Source organism: Meriones unguiculatus, chromosome 5 (genome assembly GCF_030254825.1).
Source record: "Meriones unguiculatus strain TT.TT164.6M chromosome 5, Bangor_MerUng_6.1, whole genome shotgun sequence".
Taxonomy (NCBI): Eukaryota; Metazoa; Chordata; class Mammalia; order Rodentia; family Muridae; genus Meriones; species Meriones unguiculatus.
Genome location: NC_083353.1, coordinates 83,707,699 through 83,731,214, shown reverse-complemented (window position 1 = coordinate 83,731,214; position 23,516 = coordinate 83,707,699). Strand labels below are relative to the sequence as shown.

Sequence of the window (23,516 nt, the reverse complement as noted above, 5' to 3'; positions counted from 1 at the left end):
GAAGTGCCTTTGATATCGATGCTGTTTCCGTAATTTGCGACATAGATTTACGACCTCGGCGCCATCTTGAAAGCGTCAATATGAGGTAGCTAGTCGCTACGTCACCATTTTGAGAAGGTCAGAGAGGGTCCTAGGGTTGAAGTTGATCTCAAAGGTAATCCTGAAGAGAGCAGAAAGTGAGGTGAGAATGACTAGCATTGTCGTCTTGAGACGAAGAGAGGATAGCTTTCATTGCACCGGACACCGTATTGAGCGGAGAGTCTTAGGTGATGGAAAAGAATAGTGCCACCTTGAGGAGGGCTAAGTAAACTCCGTCTACAAAATGAAAACAAAGGGAAGTTAGTGAAACTGGAGATGGGGTGGGATACCTATTATTTGAGAATGGGCTGTGAGAAAAACTTATTTTATTTTAGTTTTCTTTGGAGGTTTTTGTTTTGTTTTGTTTTGTTTTAGACAGAATCTTACTAAATAGCTTAGCTGGTCTCATGTGCAACAATCCTCATGCCTCTGCCTCCTAAATGCTAGGATTACAGGTGTGAACCACCATGCCTAACAGAATGTTTGATTTTTAATATTCATTCACACGTTCATGAGGGAGGGTCTCACTGTGTACTGGTTGGCCCAAAACTTGTTTTGTAGACCAGGCTGGCCTTGAACTCACAGATACCTGCCTGGCCCTTCCTTCCAAGTGCTGGGATTAAAGCTGTGTGTCACCACAACAGGCCCCTAGAATACTTCATTATTGAAATTACTGTTTGAATTGAATTAATGATCTGGATTAAAAACAAATTTTCAACAGTTTCTGAAATGGCCCTAAACATGCATCTGCTCTGTTTCTGCAAAGCAGTGTTCTCAACACTGATCATGATAAAGTCAAAACAATCAACTCTGAAAGACACTGAAAATGCTCTGTGTCCTATAGTATCAACTGTTTAGCCAACATTTAATTCCTTATGTTAAAAACAAGCACACCCATCTCATTAGGATACGAGTTTGTTTCCATCTTTGATAAATGGTGAAAATATACATATGCCAAAGAATTGTTTTAATTTTTAAAAATTTAAAAATTATCTGTACACATATTTTATATACCTAGGGTGGTGAAAAACTTGGGTAAAAAGCAATTGTGAGTGGAAAAATTTTAAGAAGTCCTTCATCGTGATAATCTTACTTTGTCTCTAGAATGCCTATGGGAAACCTCTGGTTATCTCCTGGTTAGCTATATAAGCTTACACCATGGAAATTCTTACTAAGAGTGGCACCCCACTAAGACAATACCTCCCAAGACAAAGACATTGCTAGGGAAGGGTGGGAGACGGCTCAGTGTCTGTCTGGAATTGCTTTCCTTTATCTAGTCCCAAGAATGCAGCTGCAACCCAGTTCCCTTTTCCAGAGTCTTCTTCTAAACCACACCTCGGACCAGAGTCTCTCACGGGGATTTCTTGCAGACAACAGAGGATGAAAAGGACTCCGTAGACTGGTAAGAGAAGCCTGAGCACATCTCATCACCCTCTGAGCCTCAATTCTCTTACCTGGCTGGGCACAGAGGATGTTTGACACCATAAAATAAAAATTGCTCTGTATCCATTAATTTTTGTTTGTTATGACCAAATACATGACAAGAGCAACTTAAGGGAAGAGGCTTATCTTGGCTCATAGTTTGAAGGGATACAGTCTATCATAGAGGGGAAGGTAATGTGGGAGGTTGTTCCATCCCACAACTCCGTCCAAGCTGGAACCTTTACTTTCTTGAATTTTGACCAGCCTGGAAGGGACGAAGCTATTCTAGAGACAATATATCCATCACTTGTTGGGGGTTGGTCTGGTGAGCTATGTATTCAGATACTGATTTCTGTGCCCCCAGATCTGGTTACAGTCTGAACATGGGCATTGTCATTTCTACAATCTCTTGTATCAATGTTGTGTATACATTGCTCCCCAGTTTTCTCTGATTGGTTAATAAAGAAGCTGAGAACCAATGACTGGGCAAAAGAGATAGAGAGGCTGGACTTCTAATCCAGTAGGACTCTCTCAGGTAGAGACCACAAGGTAGAAAGAGAAGGAAAAAGATGTAGAGAAAAGACATGGCCACAAGCAGAAGCAGCCCAGGCAGAATTGATATAGCAAGTAATTCAGGGTGTGTGACTGGGATGTAGCTAGACTAGCATAGAGAGTTAGAATAGATAAATAACTGCCTGGCCCTAGTTCTTTTTAAGCTTGTTGAATAACTCTATTGGTCCCCCGTCTCCTTACTTGGGAGCTAGAACAAGTGATTAGAAAAGGTCCCCCAAAGATGTTGAGACTCATAGCCAAACTTTGGGCAGAGTGAAGGTAATCTTATACAAGAAGGGGGAGATAGACCTGGAGGGTACAGGAGCTCTACAAGGAGACCAACAGAGCCAAAAGATCTGGGCCCAGGGACTCCTGAAGAGACTGATGAATCAACCAAGGACCATGCATGGAGAGGACCTAGACCCCCTGCTCAGATGTAGCCCAGGGGAAGCTCAGTCTCCATGGGGTTTCACTAGTAAGGGGAGCGGGGACAGTCTCTGGCATGAACTTGGTTGCCTGCTCTTTGATCATCTCCCTCTGGGAGGTCACAGAGAAAGAGAATCCAGACAGTCCTGATGAGACCTAATAGGCTAGAGTCAGATAGTAGAGGAGGAGGACTTCCCTATCAGTGGACTAGGGGAGGACTGGGAAGAGATAAGAGATGGGGCTACAGCTGGGATATAAAAATGAATACATTGTAATTAATAATAATAAAAAATCCCCCAAAATTTAAAATATAGTGCCATTCTCTTTGGTTGTCAGACAATTGAAACAGTGGATCCCCAGAAACTAATTTCCCCTATGAAGTTCATGCTGGCAGAAGAGACTAAAATGAGGCTGGAGGGATAGCTCAGTAATTAAGAGCACTGGATGCACCTCCAGAGAATCTGGGTTTGATTCCCAGAACCTGTATAGCAGCTTCCAACCATCTGTAACTGCAGTTCTAGAGAATGTGGTACGCATTTCTGACCTCTGCAGGCACCAGGTATGCATGTGGTGTATGGACGTACATGCAGGTGAAGCACCCATAGACAGAAAGTTGGTTTGTTTTTTTAATGTAAAGAAAGAAAATGAAAAAGCCTAAAGCCTTAGCTAGCTGAAACAGAAACTTTTCTCCTGGGAAAATGTTTCAGGCCACTTTACAAGAGAGTGGAATGAAGATGGTGATGGGGGGCGGGGACCATGCCTTGACCAGGATTGCTTAGCAATGCATTAATCCTTAAACTTAACTCAAGACTCCATTAACTCAAGTGTCTCATGCACTTGAGTTGGGGTGTAGTCACTGGATCGCAGTCTCTCTTCCCACGCTGATCAACTATCCCCCCCCCCTTTTTTTTTCTTTCCACCATTAATTTTACTCTTTTATTTGGCTTTACAAGGACAGGTGGTGGTTGAACCTGGCATGTTGGGGCACAGGGTGTGATCCTAAATCCAGTAACAACATCTTGGTGGAAGAGAAAGTAAGTGGAAAGAAAGTAGATCCCAGATTAAAATAAAATGCCTCAAAGCCCTTCCCACAGTGATCCACTTCCTCCGGTGAGGCTCCACATCCTAAAGTTGTCACAACTTTCTGAAACACACCATCAGCCAGGACCAAGTGTTCAAACCTATGAGAGTATGGGGGCATTTCATAGTCAAGCTACATCCAGCCTGCACGAGAAAGCAGCTGTGTGCACATCCCTCAGATTCAGAGCTGTGCGCGACAGCAGTCTGTACGGTGATGTGGTATACTTGACAAGTGTCTTATGCCTGCTGGGCCCCAGGGCTGTGCAGTGGGTGGCAGGAGGATTCTCTTCTTCTGTTCCATCCCTGTGGGATGTCCATTGTCTATGAAATTGTCTATTGGCTTTAAAGCAAGGAGGAAAGAGAAGATCTTCAAAAATATCATCATTCGTCTCACCTAGGGGTTGGCTACATCCAGGCTCATTATCAATGACCTGCAGGGGGTTTCCAGCAAGGAGGCACTTAAGGGCGCACTGCAGACCAGCCTCACCCACTGCAATAATCTGCCAAGGCTGCTAGTGTGAGATTCTAATCGGCTATGAAGTCTACAGGTTTAATTGAGTCCAGGAAGCATTTTAGCATGTGAAAACTAATTTTTTGTACATGCTCTGTTTTCTTAAAAGAAAACTGTATCTCTCCTCACTTGTCCGGCATGCAGAGCCCTTACCTTTGTTCCATCTCCAACACCACTGACTCTAACGAAAAATTGCTCAGCAGTGCATGAATAAGCTGACTCCAATGTGTGCAAAAAGATTAGGTCAGACTGAAGAAAATTGGGTTTTCCACAAGGGCACAGAATGAGACAAAAGGCAGGAAGATAAGCAGTGGGACCCTGGATGTCAATCCAGCTGACCTTCATGAAGAGGAGGTAAGACTGTCAGTGTCGTTATGGCACTCAATTTCTACAGCAACCTCAGGGGGTAGGGATTTCATTGTTCTTATACAGGAGCAAAGAGAAACACAGAGAAGGCAAGTATGTATGCAAGGTCACATAGCTTGGAGTCAAGCTCTACTGGGAAAAGGAAAAAAAAAATCAGCCTCTTGTCCCAAATTATTTCTGCAGAAGGGACCTGTGGTTGGGTCACTCTTAAGTTCCTGCTGACTGGTGGCAATACTCAGCTTTTCTGGGCTTACAGCCATCTCTCTGATTCTGTCACCACACCTCCCTATGTTTCTGTTTTTGCATGATTGTCTTCATGTAAAGACTGGCTATGTGAGACAAAGGGCCTCCTGGAATCCCAGGTGACCTCACTTTAACCAACGACATCTACAGTAACACTATTTCCAAAGAAGGTCACATTCTGACTGCAGTTTTGGATTCATATACATCTTTTTCTTTTCTTTTCCTGTGTGTGAATGGGAAGAGGGAGAGTACCAGAAAAGGCCCTAGTACCTGTCTTGGAAAGACTCACTTGAGGCCCGCCCACAGCATTGGTGGAGGAGGGGACCTGAGAAACAGGGTCTGTCATCATTAAGAAATGGCAGCACTGAGTGGCAGAGAGGCTGGCTGAGGGCAGAGATGGACAAAGCAGGTTCCTGTGCCACTCAGGTCATGCTGCTAGGAAGCAGGCCTTTCCCGTTGTTCCCTTCAAGGCTACACCCTCCTCACTTACAGACCTCCCACTAAGCTCTGCCACTTCCCAACAGCACCACCCTTGAAAGTGAGCCTTCAGTGTATAGGGAGACTGCAGATCCAAGCATTTGAAAGAAACAAGGAAACACACTTTGGTGAGAGCCCCATCTGGCCGCCACAGCTAGGAGCTGAAATGGTGACAAGGAGAACACTGAACACTGGGAAAGGCCATGGTGTTGATGAGGACTCTGAGAAGGTCCTTAACTTCGAGGCTTCGAGTTTCCAGGCAGGTGTCAGATGGCTGCTACAACAGGGAGGACAGTGTACCTAACGGGACAGGAAGGAGTGCTTGTGTTTCCTGGTGCTTCACAGAGCACCATGAGGCACTTTGGAGTCTGTTCTGTGTAAGGCAGGAGGCATGGAGAGTGCTGAGCAGAGGAGAGATGTGGTGGTCTGCCTTGGGGATTAACAAGATCCCTATGCTGCTGGGCTAGAAAAGACTGTTTTCTAATAATGCTCCCTAATTTCCTCGTTCCCACTTTCACTCACAATCAGAAAGGGATCCAACACGTGTTTTAAGGCTAAGTGTATGCCTAAGAGACCAAACACAACAGCGGTGAGTCCTGTAGCTGTGAGCCCACAGGTGCCTTCTACATGCCCTGCGGTGGGCTAAGTGCTTTCTTATTTTGAAATAAACTTTCTATTTTAAGTTTTTACATTTATAGAAACCCTCAAAGGGAGAATGAGGGGTTTCTATGTGGTCCTTGGCCACTTCCCTGTATTGACATTTCACTTTAGGACTTTTGTCTCATGCAAGAACCAACCTTCATACATGCTGTCAAGTCTGCTCTCCTTTCCCAATGTTGCTCACCCAGGCTGCCACACTGTGCTTGACTGTCAGTTTCCTCCTGACAGTAAGGGTTTCTCAGACTGTATTAGTCTGCTTTCTGATGCTGTGACAAAATACTTGAGCTAATCAACTTACGAGGGGGAAGATGTACTTGGCTAAAAGTCTCAGAGGTTCTGATGCATCATTCTTGGATCCATGGCTCTCAGCCTATAATGGTGCAGTTTTATAATGGTGGGTACAGGTGTTGAAGCAGAGGAAGATGGAGAAAGAAGGAGGGGAAAGAGAAAGCTCAAGTCCTAATATCCTCTTCTGAGATAGCCTCTGTGACCCAACTTTCTCCCACTGTGCCCCTCCTCTTAAAAGGTTCCACCACCTTCAAGGCTTAAGCACCTTTGGGGGGGGGGGCATTGAAACTCCAAATTACAGTGCAAGTTTTCAACAAACTTGGTTAGGTTTGTGTATGTGTGTCAGTGTGTGTGAGTGCGTGCACGCAGTATGTGTGTGTAGCATATGCCTGCAGTGCTCAGGGAGGCCAAAAGAGGACATCGTATTCCTGAGAACTACAGGAGCTACAGATGGTTAAGATTGTAGATAGTTGAAAGCTGCCGTGGAGGTGCTGGGGATTGAGCCTGGACTCTCTGCAAAAACAAATGCTCTTAAATCCTAAACCATTTTTCCAGTCCTTGTGGTTTTTTGTGTTGTTTGTTTGGTTGGTTTAATAATAGATTCTTCAATTTGGATGTGCCTGACTTTCTCAGAGCATGAATATCGTCCTGAAGGGAGGATATCTTAGGACACTCACCTGATGAAGTGCATGTTGTTAAGATGACCTTTGAGTGGGAATCTCAGTCCCCTGGCATGTGGTATTTGCCAAATTGCTTATTGAAAGCACCTTCCCTACCTGCTCTTTCTTCAGAAGCAACTTACCTATAGCAGCCCACTATCAGGTAGTGCTTCGTGTAATTAATTTTATTTACTCATTTTTATTTACGTGTATGCATTTGTTTGCTTGTCAGTTATATACACTGTTTGCATGTGGGAACCCCTGGAAGCCACAAGAGGGTGTCAGATTCCCTGGAATTGGAGTTACAGGACATTGTAAGCTACCATATTCGTGCTAGGAATCAGACCAGTGTCCTCTGAAAGAACAGTAAGTACTTTTAATGGTTAAGTCATCTCCCAGCCAAGCTTTTTAAATTATAAATTGACAAATAATTACATATTTATAGGATGTGTGATGTTTTGATGTATTTTACAATGTGTGATGATTTTATCAGGCTCATTAACAATCTGTTACGTTGCTTGTTGCTCTTTTGTGGTTGAAATGTTTAAAACCTTTCAACAAACTTGAAGAGCATGCTGCATTATTTTTAGTTTGGTCACCACTCTGCAGTACAGTGCTGGACTGTGTCCCTCTTGCTCAGCTTAAACTTTGTGACCTTTGATAAATACCTCTCCATCCCACCCTATCATCCCATCTGTAATAACCGTCATTCTGATTTTATGAGTTAAGCTTTAGAATCTACCCAAGAATAAGATCATGTGGCTCTTGTCTTTCTGTGCCTGGCTTGTTTCACTTTAGTGTCCTCCAGGCTCATCTATGCTATAACAAACAACATCCTTTTAAAGGCTGAACTCTGTATCTGCACCGCACTGTTGTCCTTCTGCGTTTGACAGGGGCCTGGATATCTGCTGAGGTCCTGAAACTTGGCTTCCTTGTTGGTATAATGTTCTTTTAAAATGTATACGCCTTACCCTTGTTAATTCAAATGCTGATTTCCCCACCCCTAACTCTCTGGTTTCAATCCGGATATTGCATTGTGATACTCATAAGCATCCTGTCTCAACTCTGTGTAAACAGGACAAAATAAAGCAACTAGATACAATGTTGTGCAATGGGAGGAGCCAGAGGACAGGAAAGAGGGGAGGAGCCAGAAGGCAGGAAAGGAGTGGGAGGAGAGAGAGGAGGAGAGAGAGGAGAGCAGAGCTGGAGGAGAGAGCTTGGAGGACGTGGAGTATGAACCAGACCTAAGATTTCACAAAAAGCAAGTATAATGTGGGAAATCTAAATGTTGGGAAACTGAGGGCTTGGAGGTTTAGGAGGCAGTAAATACTGCCCAGCGTTGTGTTCTAGGTTAACTAAAAACCCAGTCTCTGTGTGGTGATTTGGTTATACAGCTGTTTAAGATTAACAGCAAGCTTTACTAGAAGATAAACCAATAGTAAATATTAATCACTGCCTACAACACTTCCTGATGGAATTCTGCTTCTCCCAGGGACAGCTAGAGTGCCTTAGGGTGAGGCCCACATGTGCTAAGCCTGGGTGTGGAAAAGGTTTTCCACAGTGTTACAGTTTGGCTCTTTTAGCATGAGCTCACCAGTGGCAATGGAAACTTGGGCGTTCCAAAGCCTATGTCCATACCAGAGTGTTACAGCTCTTGGTCAGGCAGCTGTGCTGAGCACAGCAGAAGTGTGGGCCAAGGCCCATGCCTGGTCAGCTTGCAACCAATACATAGGCCCAGCGAGGCCCAGCTTCGTGAGGCCGAGGCCTAGTGGGCTGGAGGGCAGGCCTGGTAAGATGTGACCTGGCAGAGGATAAATAATAAACCTAGATGGTCTTGAAGTGAGAAAGTGTGAACCTGCATACCTCTTACCAGGTGAAATCAAGGGCAATGTAAAAACCCTGGGCAGAGGAAGGGATTTCAAGGGTGAATGTGTTTGATTCACTGGGGTCAGGACGTCAGGGATACTTAATGGTCCTAGCACAAGAAGAAAAATTAATTATTAATTATCCTATAGGGTCAGGGGTGGTCAGGATCTCCAAGTACAATTGAAGGTCACTGCTGGACTAAGATCCCTAGTAGGGTGGGGCGTTTCTAGGAGTTCCTAGATGCCTGCTAGAGCAGTTTCCTTTTCAGGGGAAGGGTCTGGCCTATAATCTGCCCTGAGGGCCATGTACCCAGATCAAGGGAGAAGTCAGAACTCTGCTGAGAAAAAGGAGTCTATCATCATAGATGGAGTGCAAATGATTGGCTGTTGGGAGATGACCAACTTCAACCATATCCAGCAGAGCACATTGTTTGTTTGTTGTTTTAGATAGGCTCTTGCAGGGTAGCCCACAATGGCTTTGAAGTTGTAATCTTCCTGACTGTACCTCCCAAATTTTGGGATTACCAGCATGTGCTACCACCCCTCACTTGACATTCTCTGTTCATGTGCTGGCTGATGATGCCTAGGCTCCTTCCATCTCTTAGCTAATGTGAAAAGTTCAGCAATGAACAAGAAGGAAGTTTACAGCTAAAAATGTCTATGTCGGACTTGGGGAGGGGCATGTGCAAAGAAGGACGAAGGAGGGTGGGACCGGGAGGGGAGGGGGAAGGGGCTTATGGGGGGGATACAAAGTGAATAAACTGTAATTAATTAAAAAAATTAAAAAAAATCAAAACAACAACAACAAAAATGTCTATGTCAAAACAGGGGGCAAGAAAGAAGATTTAAATAAACAATATTCTGGTCCAGGAATAGTGGTGCATGTCTTTAATCCCAGCACTCAGGAGGCAGAGGCAGGTGGATCTCTGTGAGTTCTAGGCCAGCCTGGACTACAAAGCAAGTTCCAGTCCAGTTAGGACCACACAGTGAGAGCATATCTCAAAATAAAATGCATAACATTCTATCTCAAGGAAGTAAACAAAAATATAAAAGCAAAATAAAGTCCAAATCAGTAAAGAAAGACCAGAGCACTGATGAATTTCTTTTATTTAAATAAACTTCATGTAGACCAGGCTAGCCTTGAACTTGCAGAGATCTGCCTGCCTTTGCCTCTGCCTCCTGAGTGCTGGTATTAGAGGGGTACTCCACCATGCCTGGATTGACTCCTTTAATTTGACAAGAGCCACCTGGCAGGCATGTCACTGTCCCTATTTTACAGATTAGGGAGCTGAGGCTCAAGGAGGAATGGAACCTCACTCAGGGACATAGGGGAGCTGTTCATCCATGCACTGAAAGCCTTGGGCTCCTGCACGTTCTCTTCCTTCTTTCTCTTTCTCTGTATCTTTCCTGCTGAACCCACACCCTCACATCCTGAGGTAGAAGTAGCCTGAGTTCCCCTGGGAACCCAGTGCCTGAAATGAGGATGACTTGAAAAGAGGCCCCAGATCACATTCTTTTTTGCAGACAGGAGCCTCAGGGCTGAGCTATTTATTGCCAAGGTCCTGATGCTCACTTTAATTTCCTGCCTGGTCTAGATGGATAAAGATAGAGACAGCAAGCTGGGAGGCACCACTGTAGTGGAGGGAGACAGTGGTTGTCACAAGGACTATAAAGATAACTAACTGCCTTCCTCTTGGATTCCTCATGAGAGAGACCGTCCACAGCAGGAAGGGCATCCATGTTTGGGGACCAGGACTTAGGCAGGAAGTGCTAGTTGCTAGAGTCACAGTGCTAGAGGAAGATTGTCTAGCCCAATGGTACAATGAGAGGGAGACCACCAGGATGTCAACCCCAAAAGTGACAGCACTAGGGCTTGACTGCCCCTATTGGAACCCATGTATGGATGACTTCATCTATTTAATGCTCACTTCATGAATAGTAGTTCCTGTCCTGGGAATCAGGCCTAATGACCTTCCACTATGACTTAATACAAGTTGGCCTTCAGCACAAGGCCCTCACTTGATTCTGGCACCATGCCCTTGGGTTTCCCAGTCCCATGAGTGGAATAAACTTCGGGTGTCAAATATTTTGTTGTAACAACAGAAAATAGATTAAGACAGAGAGCCAACCTTCACACACTTAACTCTAACAGAGGGTCCCCACATCAGAGTTAGTGGCAGGGTGGAGCCTGTGGATGCATACCACTGTGCCTGTTTGTAGAGAACTGTCTCTAATTTGTGATGTGTCAGCTGGGTGTATAAAGCTGAAATCCAGAAAAAGACTCTAAATGCCTTTACTATCAGTGGCTTGTCCCAGCTTGCCATGTTTAACTAAAATCCTTCAATAAAAAGATGTTTATTTCTCTGTGTATATGCAGGCATATGCAGTTGTATGTGTGGAGGCCAGAGGTCAAGAAGTCAACCTCATCTCAGGAATCATTCCTCAGGAACTATCCACTTTGTTTTTGTTGTTTGTTTGTTTGGTTGGTTGGTTTTTGTTTTAGACCTCAGAGAGATCTTTGTCTCTGCCTCAAAAATGCTAGGATTAAAGGCACCTGCCAGCACAATGGGCTTCACCTTTTGTTTTGTTTTTGTTTGTTTGCTTGTTTGTTTGAGACAGGATCTGTCACTGGCTTGGAACTCATCAATTAGAGCAGGCTGGCCAGCCATTGAGTCCCAGGGATCTGCCCATCTCGCCTTTCCAGTAGCCCACCATACTTAGTTTTCTTTTTCTTTAATTTTTTTAAAAAATTTTTTCTTTAATTGTTTAGATTTTTAAAAGGTTATGTTTATATGTGTTCTGCATGTGTCTTTGTCTGTGTACTTGCATGTGTCTTTGTCTATGTACTGCATCCATGCCTGGTACCTGTGGAGGTAAAAAGGGGCCCTGGATCCCTTAGAACTGGAATTAACCATGTGAGTGCTGGAATCTGAATTCAGATCCTCTTCAGGAGCAGCCAGACCTTTTAGCTGCTGAGCTATCTCTTCAGCTTCTGAGTTTTCTTGACATATATCTATACATGTGTTCTGGTCATCCATCTCAGGTGCAAGGCAAATATTTTACTGATTGAGCATCTCCACAGCCCTGAAATGCTCATTTCTTTATGGTCCAGCTTGTGTATTGATTATCCAACTTGTCTTTATTACAATCCTAATAGGGAAATCTGTCTGAGAGCTCCATTTGTGGAGGCTCAGAGAGCCTCCATGAGTAACCCAACATCACACAGCTTGCTATATTGTAGAGTTGGAACTTACAACCAAGTGCATCTGACTTCATAGCCTAGACTTGTTCTATTTCTTTTTCTATGTGAGTTCCAACATCTTCCTGAGTTTGTTTTAAAAGCATAGTATGGGTCTGGGAAGAAGGCTTATGGGTACAGTGCCTGCCATGGAAGAATGAAGACCTCAGTTTAGATCCACCTAACACTCATGTAAACAGCCAAGGGTGTCATTGTGCTTCTATAACAGCAGCAGTGGAGGTTGAGGGCAGGGACAGGCAGATCACTGAAGTTAAGTGGCCGACAGACTTAGCCAAACTGAACTTCATGTTCACTGACAGGTCTCAAAAAAATAAAAAAATAATAGTGGAAAATTATCAGGGGAAGAAACCCATCAAACTCAGGCCTCTCCATATATCTGCATCCACATCCTTCTGCATACATGTGTATACTACACCACAAGCAATTCAAGCACGCATATGCGTGCGTGCACACACACACACACACAAAGATAAAGCTTATGGGTCCAGTGGCATCCCATATACCTGTTTTTTCCATCCTCCAGAGTCTGAGGCAGGAGAATTATCTGAGCATTGAGAGTTTTCCACTACTGTGTGTTATAAGCAAGGGCTATGTACACAGTGGGACTGTGCCTGGGAGTAGCCACCACACTCCACCCTAGACAAGCCCTTACTCTTAAATATAAATGAGGGCAAGGATATAGCTTTATTGACAGAGAGCTGTCTCAGTATGTACAAAAGACCGGCACCACATAAGCTAGGCATGAGGATCAGGAGTTCAAGGTCATCCTCAGCTACGTAGAGAGTCCAAGGCCAGCCTTTGCCACATGAAATCAAAGAGAAGGAAAGGGAAAAGAAAAGAAGGAAAAGGAAGAAAAAGAGAGAGAGAAAAGTTTAAAAACCTCACCCGTCTCCTCCTCCTCCAGGTCTGTGTCGGGTAACACACGCCTTCTACAGCAAGCGCATATTTAAGCATTCCCAGAGCACACAACATCTGCTGTATATGCTTGCCTTCCCTCTGCAGGTGCATGGTTCTGAGTGGGTGAGATACAGTGTGGCAAAGACGCTATAAATGCCAGTGCATTTTCACACTCAACTGTCTAAGAATTAACAGGCTTTGTAGAACTGTGAGGGGTAGACGTGCCTCCTTCAGGTGCTGTCATCCATGCAGCTGGCCTGGGGAACCATGAAAATGTGTCGAGCCCCGTGTGTGTGCGTGGTCTGTGGATGTGAGGGCACACTCATCTGTAACTGACTCCCAGTGAGAACACAGGGGCCTCGCCTGGCAGAGCTGAGGGGTGAGTCATGAACAAGAGGCATGATGGTGACGTTGATGGACTGATGACTTTCCTTTAGATGGAATGCTGCTTCCTGTTACTTAAAGGAAAAGGTCTTTATGGAATTTAGAGAAGAAAACCGAAACTAAGTCAAACTCCACCTCTTCCAGGCTATAGTGAGACTTATTTGTAGGAGAGGTTGTTTCATCAAAGAATCAGGTTTTTCCTGCATGGAATCAATACTAATTCACACCATCAGTCCTGGACAACTGTTATGGTTCCAGAGCCTGTGTTCCTCAAATTCATATACTGAAGTTCTCAACTGCTGTGTAACAGTTCCAATTACTCCTTTGTGGGTGATTAGTTTCTGAACTACTATGTTTATGGAATTTTATAGACGCCCAAAAGACTATCACCAAGCATAAGGGAGCTTCACTAAAGTCCCTAGGCCTTCCTTCACTGGCCCTTTGAGGGAGGCAGCTCAGATGTCCTCAGAGGAGGTTCTTAGCTACCCATTCACCTAGTTGTCCTAAAGTGGGACAAGATAATGAGTGCTTCTGGGCATAGGCTAGGGACAAGCCTCTGATGGCCAGATCAAGAGGTTCTGTGGAAGGTCCCATTCTCCTTTCTGGGCAGAGTACCCTGATTTATTATGGGGAGCCATCACTTCCTCCTTAGATTACAAGGCTAGGGAAGAGAAAACTTGAATTATGAAAGCTGAGATCAGGAACTGAAAGAGAAAAGGAGTGCCAAGATTTGTGGGTTGAAGAAAGGTCCTGTCACCTTCTAGCTCTCTAGAGACAGTACTATAGAGATTGCCCCTGGGTGTGCTGACAGCACACTCACAGCTGCCACTGTCTGCCTCTTACTGGCAAATGCTGTGGTTCTGCCTGTTTGTGTCTCCAGCTGCAGAAACACTTAACGCAATTCAACACACAAGGGAGGGGCAGCATGTGCAGGCTGTGACTGTGGTAGCCCCTGTCACATTCAAAGCTCAGTGGCAGAGCACCTGCCCAGCATATATAACAAGGCCCCAGAGTTATCATCCAAGGCCTCAGACAAAACCTCTCCCAACTCAGAGCCAGTGAGGACAAGACAGAGACATCTGTGGCTAGCTGCTGTGGCCCTACCATGTGACTACAGTACAGTTCTTTCTACCTGCCTGCTGAAGAGGTGGGACACTACCTTCATTCTACTTGAAATGCATCTGTGCTCACGGGCTGAGGGAAGGCAGGAAGAAGAACATCTCGACTGTTCCTAGTTCAACCTTTAAAATGAGACTTCATTAATATTTAGACAGAGCAGCTTCTCATAGTTGGTTAAAATGTCACACACACACACACACACACACACACACACACACCCCTCAGCAGGCTGAATGGTAAGGTCTCCATGAATGAGAATGAGACAGAGGCCCCCCCCCCTCTTTGACCTTTCACAAGTCCTACAAGCTTCTGTATTCACTTGTCCACAACTAACTCTCTCGCTGGGACCATCTGGGTGTGGAGACACACAGCCTGAGTATCTGTTTCTTGGCACACATGCAATGTGCCACACAACCCCAGAGAGCTCCCTTCACGTTACAATGCCTGGGGTACCTTCCATCATAGTTAAATACTTGGTTCCCAGGTTCCAAGTAACTCACATCAGTTTTGAGTTTGGGGCCCAAGACAATGTCAAGTTAGTCGAACAATTGATTCATATTTTGGAGTATTTACCACAGGCTGCTGTAGTGTCCCTGAATTCATGGATCATTGTCTGGAAGCTGCTGTCCATGTCCATTCTGCATGGGACTCCTATACAGTCTATTCGGGACAGAGAAAAAAACTCAAGCTCTGGCACACTGGTCTTCCTTCCCATTCCTCCTGTCTGTTCAGAAGCAATTTAAAAATAAGCTAAAAGCAGTGGCACTAGAGATGGGCCACTTCCATATGTCCCCCCTGTGCTATAGCCATTGTATCTGTGGCTTCTCTGTGCCCACCACCCTATTCAGTGTGACCTCATGGCTCTTCTTGTTGAAGAGCCAACGCTCCTCTCCACCTGTATGAGGTCTGACCGAATGATTTACTTTGGTGGAAACTACAGGGTCCAGTTCTGAAGGACAGGCACACACTTCCTATCACCTTCTATGAACTCACTGCTAGAAGATGTTGGGAAGAGCCTGGGAAGCCCAGCTTACATCCTGAAGAGGTGGGCCCAGCTTGCAACAGGCAAGCTCTTTCTCCAGCCGGGGACATCACCCTACACTCGGAGTGATTCTGTATGGCTGTCCACTGTCCTGTTTCTTCCCCTTGTGCATCTGAGACATTTTATCCTCTAATTCTGTTAAAAAGCAGTGAGAACTAGTTAACCTATGCTGTCTCCCATGCCCAGGAGGTTCTGGCTCCAGCCCCAGATACATTCATAAAAGACAGAGGAAAATAACAGAGGAGAGAACATAGTCCTGGCTCTGACAGCCTTACCTGCCATGTGGCCTTCTCAGGCCTTGAACTTACTGTAGGCTTCATGGCCTCTGTCACTAGAGTCCAGCAATACTTAGCACTTGGGGTGGCCTGATTTTTAGAATCATTCCCTGCTTTCCTACAGAGAATGGTTTGCCTGAAGCTTGGGAGGAAAGGCCTCCCCAGCCTCTGCCCACTCATTGTTAGACTCCTCACCCTCTACAGGCCACAGAGGCTGGTCCATCTGGTAGCTCCTGAGGCTTCCTTCTCACTGCTAGACTTGCTGGCAAATTACTACTACCCTTGTGGAGCGGATCCAACCAATGGCTGGCAACAGTCAGAGTACAAGCACCCGAGTTCCCTCAGCCTTCAAGTAGAGCAACACTTGAGTATTTCTGCCCTGGTTCTCCCAGGGCCCTGGCCTTCTGCTCTAGTTGCTCAGGCAGCATGTGGAGCCAGTGCTCTGCACCAGCGGAGTGCCCTCTGTTCTCAAGGCCTCTCAGTACCTGTCTCCTCCAAACACAGTTGGATCTCCCACCTCCCAAGGAATCACCTCTGAGGACAGCCAAACTAAGGGGCATATTTCCACAAGGCTCCAAAGGGAATGTGGTGGTGTGAACGAGCATGCCCACCATAGGTTCAGAAGTTTGAACTAGTCTCCAGTTGATGGCGCTGTGTGGGTATATTTAGGAGGTGTGCCCTTGCTGGAGGAAGTATGTCACAGGTGGTGGACTTTGAAGTTTCAAAGCCTGGTACCATTCCTTGTGGGCTGCCTCTGTGCAGTGTTTGCAGTTTAAGATGTGAGCTCTCAGCATCTAGTTGCTGGTACCATGTCTGCTACTTGCTACCACACTTCCCAATTATGGCAGACTCTTAACCCTCTGGAACTGGGAGCCAAATAAGCCCTTGCTTCTATAAATTGCCTTGGTCTATAAATTATCTCGGCAATAGAAAAATAACTAACACGAGGGATTCTAGAATCTTCCTCTTTGTTCCTCGAAATTGAGAACCCCCTTAGTAAGCCACCAGAAAGTCCCAGAACACCAGCCTCTGTGCCCAGCAGCACAGGGCTTTAGAGACAGCCTGCCAGGTATTAACATGCTGCTGGCTGTGTCATCTGGAATAAGAGCCTTGAAGTCCCTGGACATTGTTTTACTCATCCTCTACCCTCCACCAGATGTGCAGATTCTATGAGATACATGGATGCCCTTGCACTGACACAGACACTAAGCTAACCTTAGCTTGTGACCCTTCATGTGTCAGTACACACTCCTTAATACACATTGTCACACAAAATTCTCTGTCACATTCTGTTCTGATTTACTCCCTAGGTGACCTACATAACAGGCCCGTTGCATCAAAAGTGGTTTAATGGCCATTTACAAAACTCCTCATCCTCTGGGCTGGAATAATGTTCTGAAATGACAAGCTAAAAGGATGCATGCTCCCTGCATACCTGGAGGAAAGACAGACACAAGGCACAGTCATTGGAAAGTTCTTTAACTTCTCTGTGGCCCCTGTGGGCCTTGGCCTCCAGAAAAGGACCTCCACTTGGAGTTCCTCTGGCTCCAGTAGCAGCCATGGGAGCCCAGATGGGCCAATCATACTGTAGATTCCCCTAGTCACTGCAATTGGTGTAAGCATCAGTTGGAGCAGGCCAAGGATATACAGTCTTGGAATTTTGCTGTGCCACTGGGGAAACAATGACTTGGAACCTGAAACAGTTTCTGAGAGACAAGGTACAGGAGAGGTGACAGAATCCATTCTTGGATAGGGTATCAGCAGCACAACTTAACCTTTGGTCTCAACTCTGGAAGCCTAGACTTCCCCATTGTATATTTCTTCTCCCTTGTTTTGGTCCTAACTGATTGCTCCCCAGAGTTCATGCCTTATGTATGATGAGTTCAAAACACAAGGCAAGCACAGGATGAGGTTAGCCCATTCAGGTAAGGGACTTAAAGACTTGTGAGAAGGTTTCTGATCCAAGTTCTGAGGGATGGAGGGAAGTTGGTTCTGTAGGGATCAAGGCAGGAACCTCACTTGAGGCCGATACTGTTGGATATGAAGCATCCCTCTAAGAGACTCATATACTGGGTTGGTCCACAGATGGTGGATACAAACATTAAGAGGTAGTGGTATCATGAAGGCTCTCATAATCAATGGATCAGTCCATCAATGGATTCATAACCTGTGGTGTTACTGGGATGTAGGGGGAACAGAGAGGTAGAGTCTGGTTGGAGGAAGTGGGTTACTTGGGGGGCTAAAGATACATATTGTGCTTCCTGAATCAGTAAGGGGAGCGCTTTTGCTCTAGCATACCCTCTCTGCCTTACTTTGGGCTCAAAGCAATGAAACCTTAAACCAAAACGAAATCTTTCCTTCCTCAGATGTTTTTGTTATGGTGACAGAAAGCTTACCAACATAGAGACAGGTAAGATAACCTAAGGGAGACCTAGATTTGGGATCTGGGAGTTCTTCAGCTCAGATAGAACCCTGAAGATGAAGCAAGGGTAGGGTCCCTGAAGAAGGGACCAGACTCTGGGAGGGTAAATGCCAGGGTATGAGAGTGAGCAACAGGCAGATGTCTGCTCATAGTAAGTAAAAGAAAGTAAGTAGAGTTAACTTTGCTGGAGCCTTAGAGAATTATTGAATAGGTGCTGCCACCACCACCAGGTAGATATTTTATAGGCTTATAACAGAAAAGTTCAGCTGGAAATGGGCAGCCAGCATGGACTGAGGCTGAGGGTTAGCAAGCTGCTTATATGGTCCACCTTAGTAGCTAGCCTGGTTAGCTTTAATAGTCAACTTGACATAGCCTAGAGTCATCTGAGAGGAAAACCTCTCTTAAGGAGTTGCGTAGATCAGATTAGCAGGCCTATGGGGGACTGTCTCGATTGTTGATGTAGAAGGGCCCAGCCCACTGTAAGCACATCACCATTCCCTGGCAGGTGATCATAAGCTGTATAAGAAACCTAGCTAAGCATGAATCTGTGAGTGAGCCAGGAAAGTAGTGTTCCTCCATAGTTTCTGCTTCAAATTCCTGCCCTCACTTCCCCCAGTGATGAACGGTAACCTGGAAGTATAAACCAGATAATCCCTTTCTTCCCCAAGTTGCTTTTGGTCAGATGTTTTACTCTAGCTGTAAAAAGGAAACTGAAACAATACAGGGCATTCACATGGGTGCTGAAAAAGGGAGGGGTAAGGGAGATGAGGGGACATCTTGAGCTTCTGTAGCATATCCTGAGCAATTCTCTGAGGTAAGATGGAGTCTCTCAGTGCTTTCTCAGCAGTTGCTGGGGCCATAGGTCTCCTCCTTTAACCCTCTCAAGATTGTCCTTCCAAAGCCACCCAGTTCTCTCTCACAGCAGTGGTGCTTAGACATTTCCTGCCTCTGTTCCTTTAATTCAACTAGAGATTAACAGGAGACCCCTTAGAACCAGGATTCACAAAGTGAAACAAAAGCTTTGAGTGGGTTGCCTGAGGCCACGTAGCCTGGCATTGGTCTGGCTGGGCCTGGCTCACTCTGAGGCCTGAAACTGCTTGGCACACCCTGGAGCATATTAGATATATGCAATCCCAGTGCCACCCCAGACCCACTGAGCCACGAATTGCATTTAAACAAATCCCTAGGGAGTTGTGTGCACATTTACATTTGAAAAGTGGCACTGGTCTCCACACTGCATGGGAGCAGCCAAACAGAAAACAAAGGACCACAGGCCTGACTGTACTCGGGCTAGAATGAGAACATTATAAAGAGTTACAATTCTCTTCTGCACATTCCAAAATAGAGTTTATGACTTTCATAATGAAAAAACCAAACACTTTAAATTGAAGAAAGTTGAAACCACAAAATTATATGATATTATAAAGCTAGTAAATTATGAAATGCTTATTTGTATTTAAAAAGTAGGTCCATTTACAGTTTGTTATTGCTTTTTGTTTTAATTGTTCTTTCTCAGCACCCACCACCAACCTTGTCATCCTTTTTCTTCCTCCTCCTCTCCTGCCTCTAAAGCCCGAAGCTTGGGTGCTTTTGAAAGCAGCTTGGGCCTTGCTCTCCTGGTCAGAGCAGGAAGACCGTGTTCCACCCACACTGGGCACATTAGAGCATAGGTCTCACCTAGCTGGATAGAGATTACCGTTTCCATGTTTACTGAAACTGAAAGCAGAGACTGATGTAAGCAGTGGGTGTAATTATGACTGGCCTACTCCCATGACGACTCTGCCCACAAAGGATGAATTCCTGAGTATCTCACAGTTTTCAAGTCCCAGAACTGCTGAGTTCACACATGGTTTCTTAGCTCCTTCACGTTTCCTTGCCCTTCAATGCTCAGCATAAATGTCACTTCTTAGGGTAGCCTTCCACAACCCTTCAGTCCCTTAGCATCAGACTAAGCTGTCAGTTGCAACTGATGGGAAAACAAACTTAGAGAGACTTAAGCCAGAAAGGTTGATTGCTGGATAAGATAACAGAAAAGCCCAGAGTATGTCTGGGCTTAGAGTATTGCTTTGTTGTCTGGCTTAGAGTATTGCTGGATCTAGGATCTCAAATGGCACTGCTAGAGTCTGCCAATGGCAAGTGTCTCACTTCTCTTTCAGGCTCCATGCTTTGGTGAATTCTCCCTTGGGGCCCCAGCGTGGCTCCAGATTTTTGACCTTCCAGTTTAGAAGCCCCAGCTGGGCCAGAGCTTCCTTTTCTCACAGCTGTCTTAATTACCGCTACATCTCTGACCAAAAATCATCGGAGAGGTCAAGGAGTGGAGTGCCCTGATTGGTTAGAGTCAGTGTTTACCGGAAGTGGCCCTAAATTCGTCCTGCCTGGATCCTGTGGGCTGATGGAAGGCAAAAGTGTCCCCAAAGGACCGTCCAAAAGGTAAGAACACTAAGCTGGGTGGGTGGCAACAACAGCCATTGCTGGGTTTTGGAGAACCTTCAGTATACCTTGTAAGTCTGTCTTGCTTTGAAATCTGTGTATTAATTCAAGTGATTACTTAGTCAACATCTGTCTTTCTGGCTAGACCGAACCTCAGCACAAAGATTCTGTGTGCCCACAGACAGTGGTCTGACATGCAGTAGGTGTTCATCAAATCTTGAGCTCTCTCCAACTGCCTTCCCTACATCTCTGTTCACCGGCCTTTGCCTGAGGTAAGATGGGAATGCTACTGAACAGGCTTCCCGTTCTGAATCAGATATGCTTTGGATGCAGCCAGCGCCTCTGCCCCAGCTATATCTAGGGACAATCTGTGCCAGAGCATGCTGCCCTGCAGACAGAAACATCTGTCTAATGGCCAATGGCAACTAGGAACTACTGTCATACAGCAGCCCCTGGGGTAGGCTGGCCTCAGACAGGCAAGGGGGATGGGGTGGTATAAATTCTGCCACACTGTAGGCGGGGCAAACTCCAGCCCTACAGTCCTCAAAGGACAGTTGGGTCTGCCTATTCCAGGGAACAGTCTGAGGCTTTCACAGTGGTGCACAGGCCTCCAGGCTCCCACCCAACAAAGCTAGTTCAAGTTGAGCCTTTATCCACTGAGATATCTTGTCAATCCCTAAATCAAATCAAGCTTTTGGAGAGAGAGAGAGAGAGAGACTAGAGATCCTTTTCTCTTTTCTGGAGCCACACTCATTTGTTCCTTAGGGAAGAATAAGAGCAGAAATGTAGCATCCTTACCCACTGACCCATCCTGCCAGCCCTGCATCTCAAGGTCTGGATTTTCCAGCTTTCATATTAACTATAAACACTCCCAAAGCCATCCTACCTCCTGGCTCCCCTCTCATCCACTAACATATGTTTAAATGGTGGCCACAGCCTGGAGGAGGTTTGGGCCCTGAGTAGCTGCATGGAGAGGGTGACTTCACATGAATAGAAACCAACTCTGTCACTGTCCAGCCATTGTGTACTTGGGCTCTGTTTGCTACAGCAGCCAGCCTTCGCCACTGTGAGCCATGTTAGCACATTGTTTTGTAAAGCACCTCCATTTTGGCTAAACACTGGCAGTTTCCCCAAAACAAAGAAATTTGGTTTCTAGAAATAAAGCAACTTGGTTTTTGTTATTTGTTTGTTGTGGAGAGGTTTTTTTGGGTCTCCAAAAAGAAATGTAGTCCTGGAACTTGCTGTGTAGACCAGACTGACCTCAAACTCACAGAGACCCACCTGCCTCTGCTACTAAGTCCTGTGGCTTGGTTTTTCTTTAGACTCTTGCCCTCCCCACCCTACAACCCCATTATAATGGCTGTCTATAAGAGACACTTATCTATCACTAAGTGATACTTAGTGATACTTAGACACTTAATATCACAAAGTGAGTGACATTCTTTAACTCACAATTCACCCATTTTCCGTAGCTATAGCTAACAATGCTCAGCCCCCTTCTCCTTTTCTGCCCTGCAACTAACTTACTGTGTAGGCAGGGGGCGCTGTTTTTTACACTACAGATCCAGTCTATGGGTCTCCTCATCACAGGGCATGTGTTCTCACAGAGTCGCTTGTCTATCCTGGAAGAAGGCCACATCATTCATGTTAGCTGTGTGCACATCCTCCTCTCCAGCCATCTCCACAGCCATCACACCAGCCCCTGATCAGTTTCCAGTGTAACCTCCCAAAGGCTCTACACCCCACATCAATTGTGTTACAGTCTGTTATAGTCTGAGTGTGCAAAAGCTCCTGGGTTGGAACACTTGGTTTCCAGCTGGGGGTATTGTTCTGTTTTGTTTTTGATCTGGATCTTACATAGCACAGGCTAGCCTCAAAAAAAAAAAAAATCAATATGTAGTGAGGGATGACCTTTATCTTTTGCTTTACCTCCCAAATTCTGGAGTTACAGGTTTGTGCCACCACACCAGGCTGACACCGGCACTGTTCAGAGAGCATGTGGAAATTTTGGGACATGCGGTCTAGCAGGCGTGTGTAGAGACTTGAGGTAGGGTCATTAGAGACTCATAGTCTGGCTCTGCTTCCCCAGTTTTCATCTTTTTGTTCTGCTAAGATGTAAGAAAGCATTCTCCCACTCTTGCTGCCATGTACTCAGCCCCTGCAGCCACCACCCCTTCCCCACTTTGACAGTTAATCTTCGTTGTCAACTTGACTGGATTTAGAGGGAGACACACCTCTGGCTGTTTCTTTGAGGGTGTTTCCAGCCTTGACTGACACGGAGACAGCCATGCCCTAAACGTGGGTAGCACCATCCCATGGGCTGGGATCTTGGACTGAATCAAAAAGAAGGAAGTGAGCTGAGCACCAGCATTCATCTCTATCTGTTCTTGACTTCCATGACTTCCCAGGTGTACCCTCAAACTGTGAGCTAAAATAAACCCTTCTTTTTTGAGCTGTTTTTGTCAGGTATTTTGTCATGGCAATGTGAAAAATAATGAATCCATGCTTAGGTTGAAATTTGTCATTTTGCTTATTGGTCTGCAAAATTAAAGGGTTGACTAGACGTCTCTTAATATTTGCTTTCATGATTTTGGAGCTTAATGATCCAAGAGTTTTTTTTTTTTTCTTTATAATTTCTACACATAAATATGTTGTTCATGCAAAGTCTTCATTTCCCCCTGCCACTACCTTCCAGTCTGTGTATTGCTATAGGCTTGCTTTTCTTCTTCACAATATCGTTCCTGTCATTAAAAGCTCAGTTCAGATGACACCTTCATCAGGAAGCCTCGTTCCAATGGGAGCAGTATATAACTGAACCTCTCTGTGTCTCTCTTGCTCACCCCTCTCTGTGTGTGTCTCCATTTTTGTATGTATGTGGTCTATGTACAGGTCTGTACAGGTCTGGCTGCCCATGTAGGTTCATATGGAGGCCAGGGATTAATACTAGAATGTCTTCCTCAATCATTCTCCACTGTATTCTTTTTTTTTTTTTTTTTTGAGACAAGGTCTCTCCCTGAACCTGGAGCTCACTAGTCTAGGCTAGGAAAAATGCCTGTTCCAG

The 23,516-nt window shown here is 45.4% G+C and overlaps 1 long non-coding RNA gene across 1 annotated transcript; it reads left to right on the top strand.

The window, feature by feature from the left end:
- The first annotated feature begins 13 nt into the window (after positions 1-13).
- Positions 14-23,516, top strand: LOC132654233 (uncharacterized). The gene is made up of 6 exons (XR_009591885.1): positions 14-181; positions 1,394-1,480; positions 3,432-3,512; positions 6,995-7,128; positions 20,182-20,455; positions 20,601-23,516. It is a non-coding gene; the product is annotated as an uncharacterized LOC132654233 (long non-coding RNA).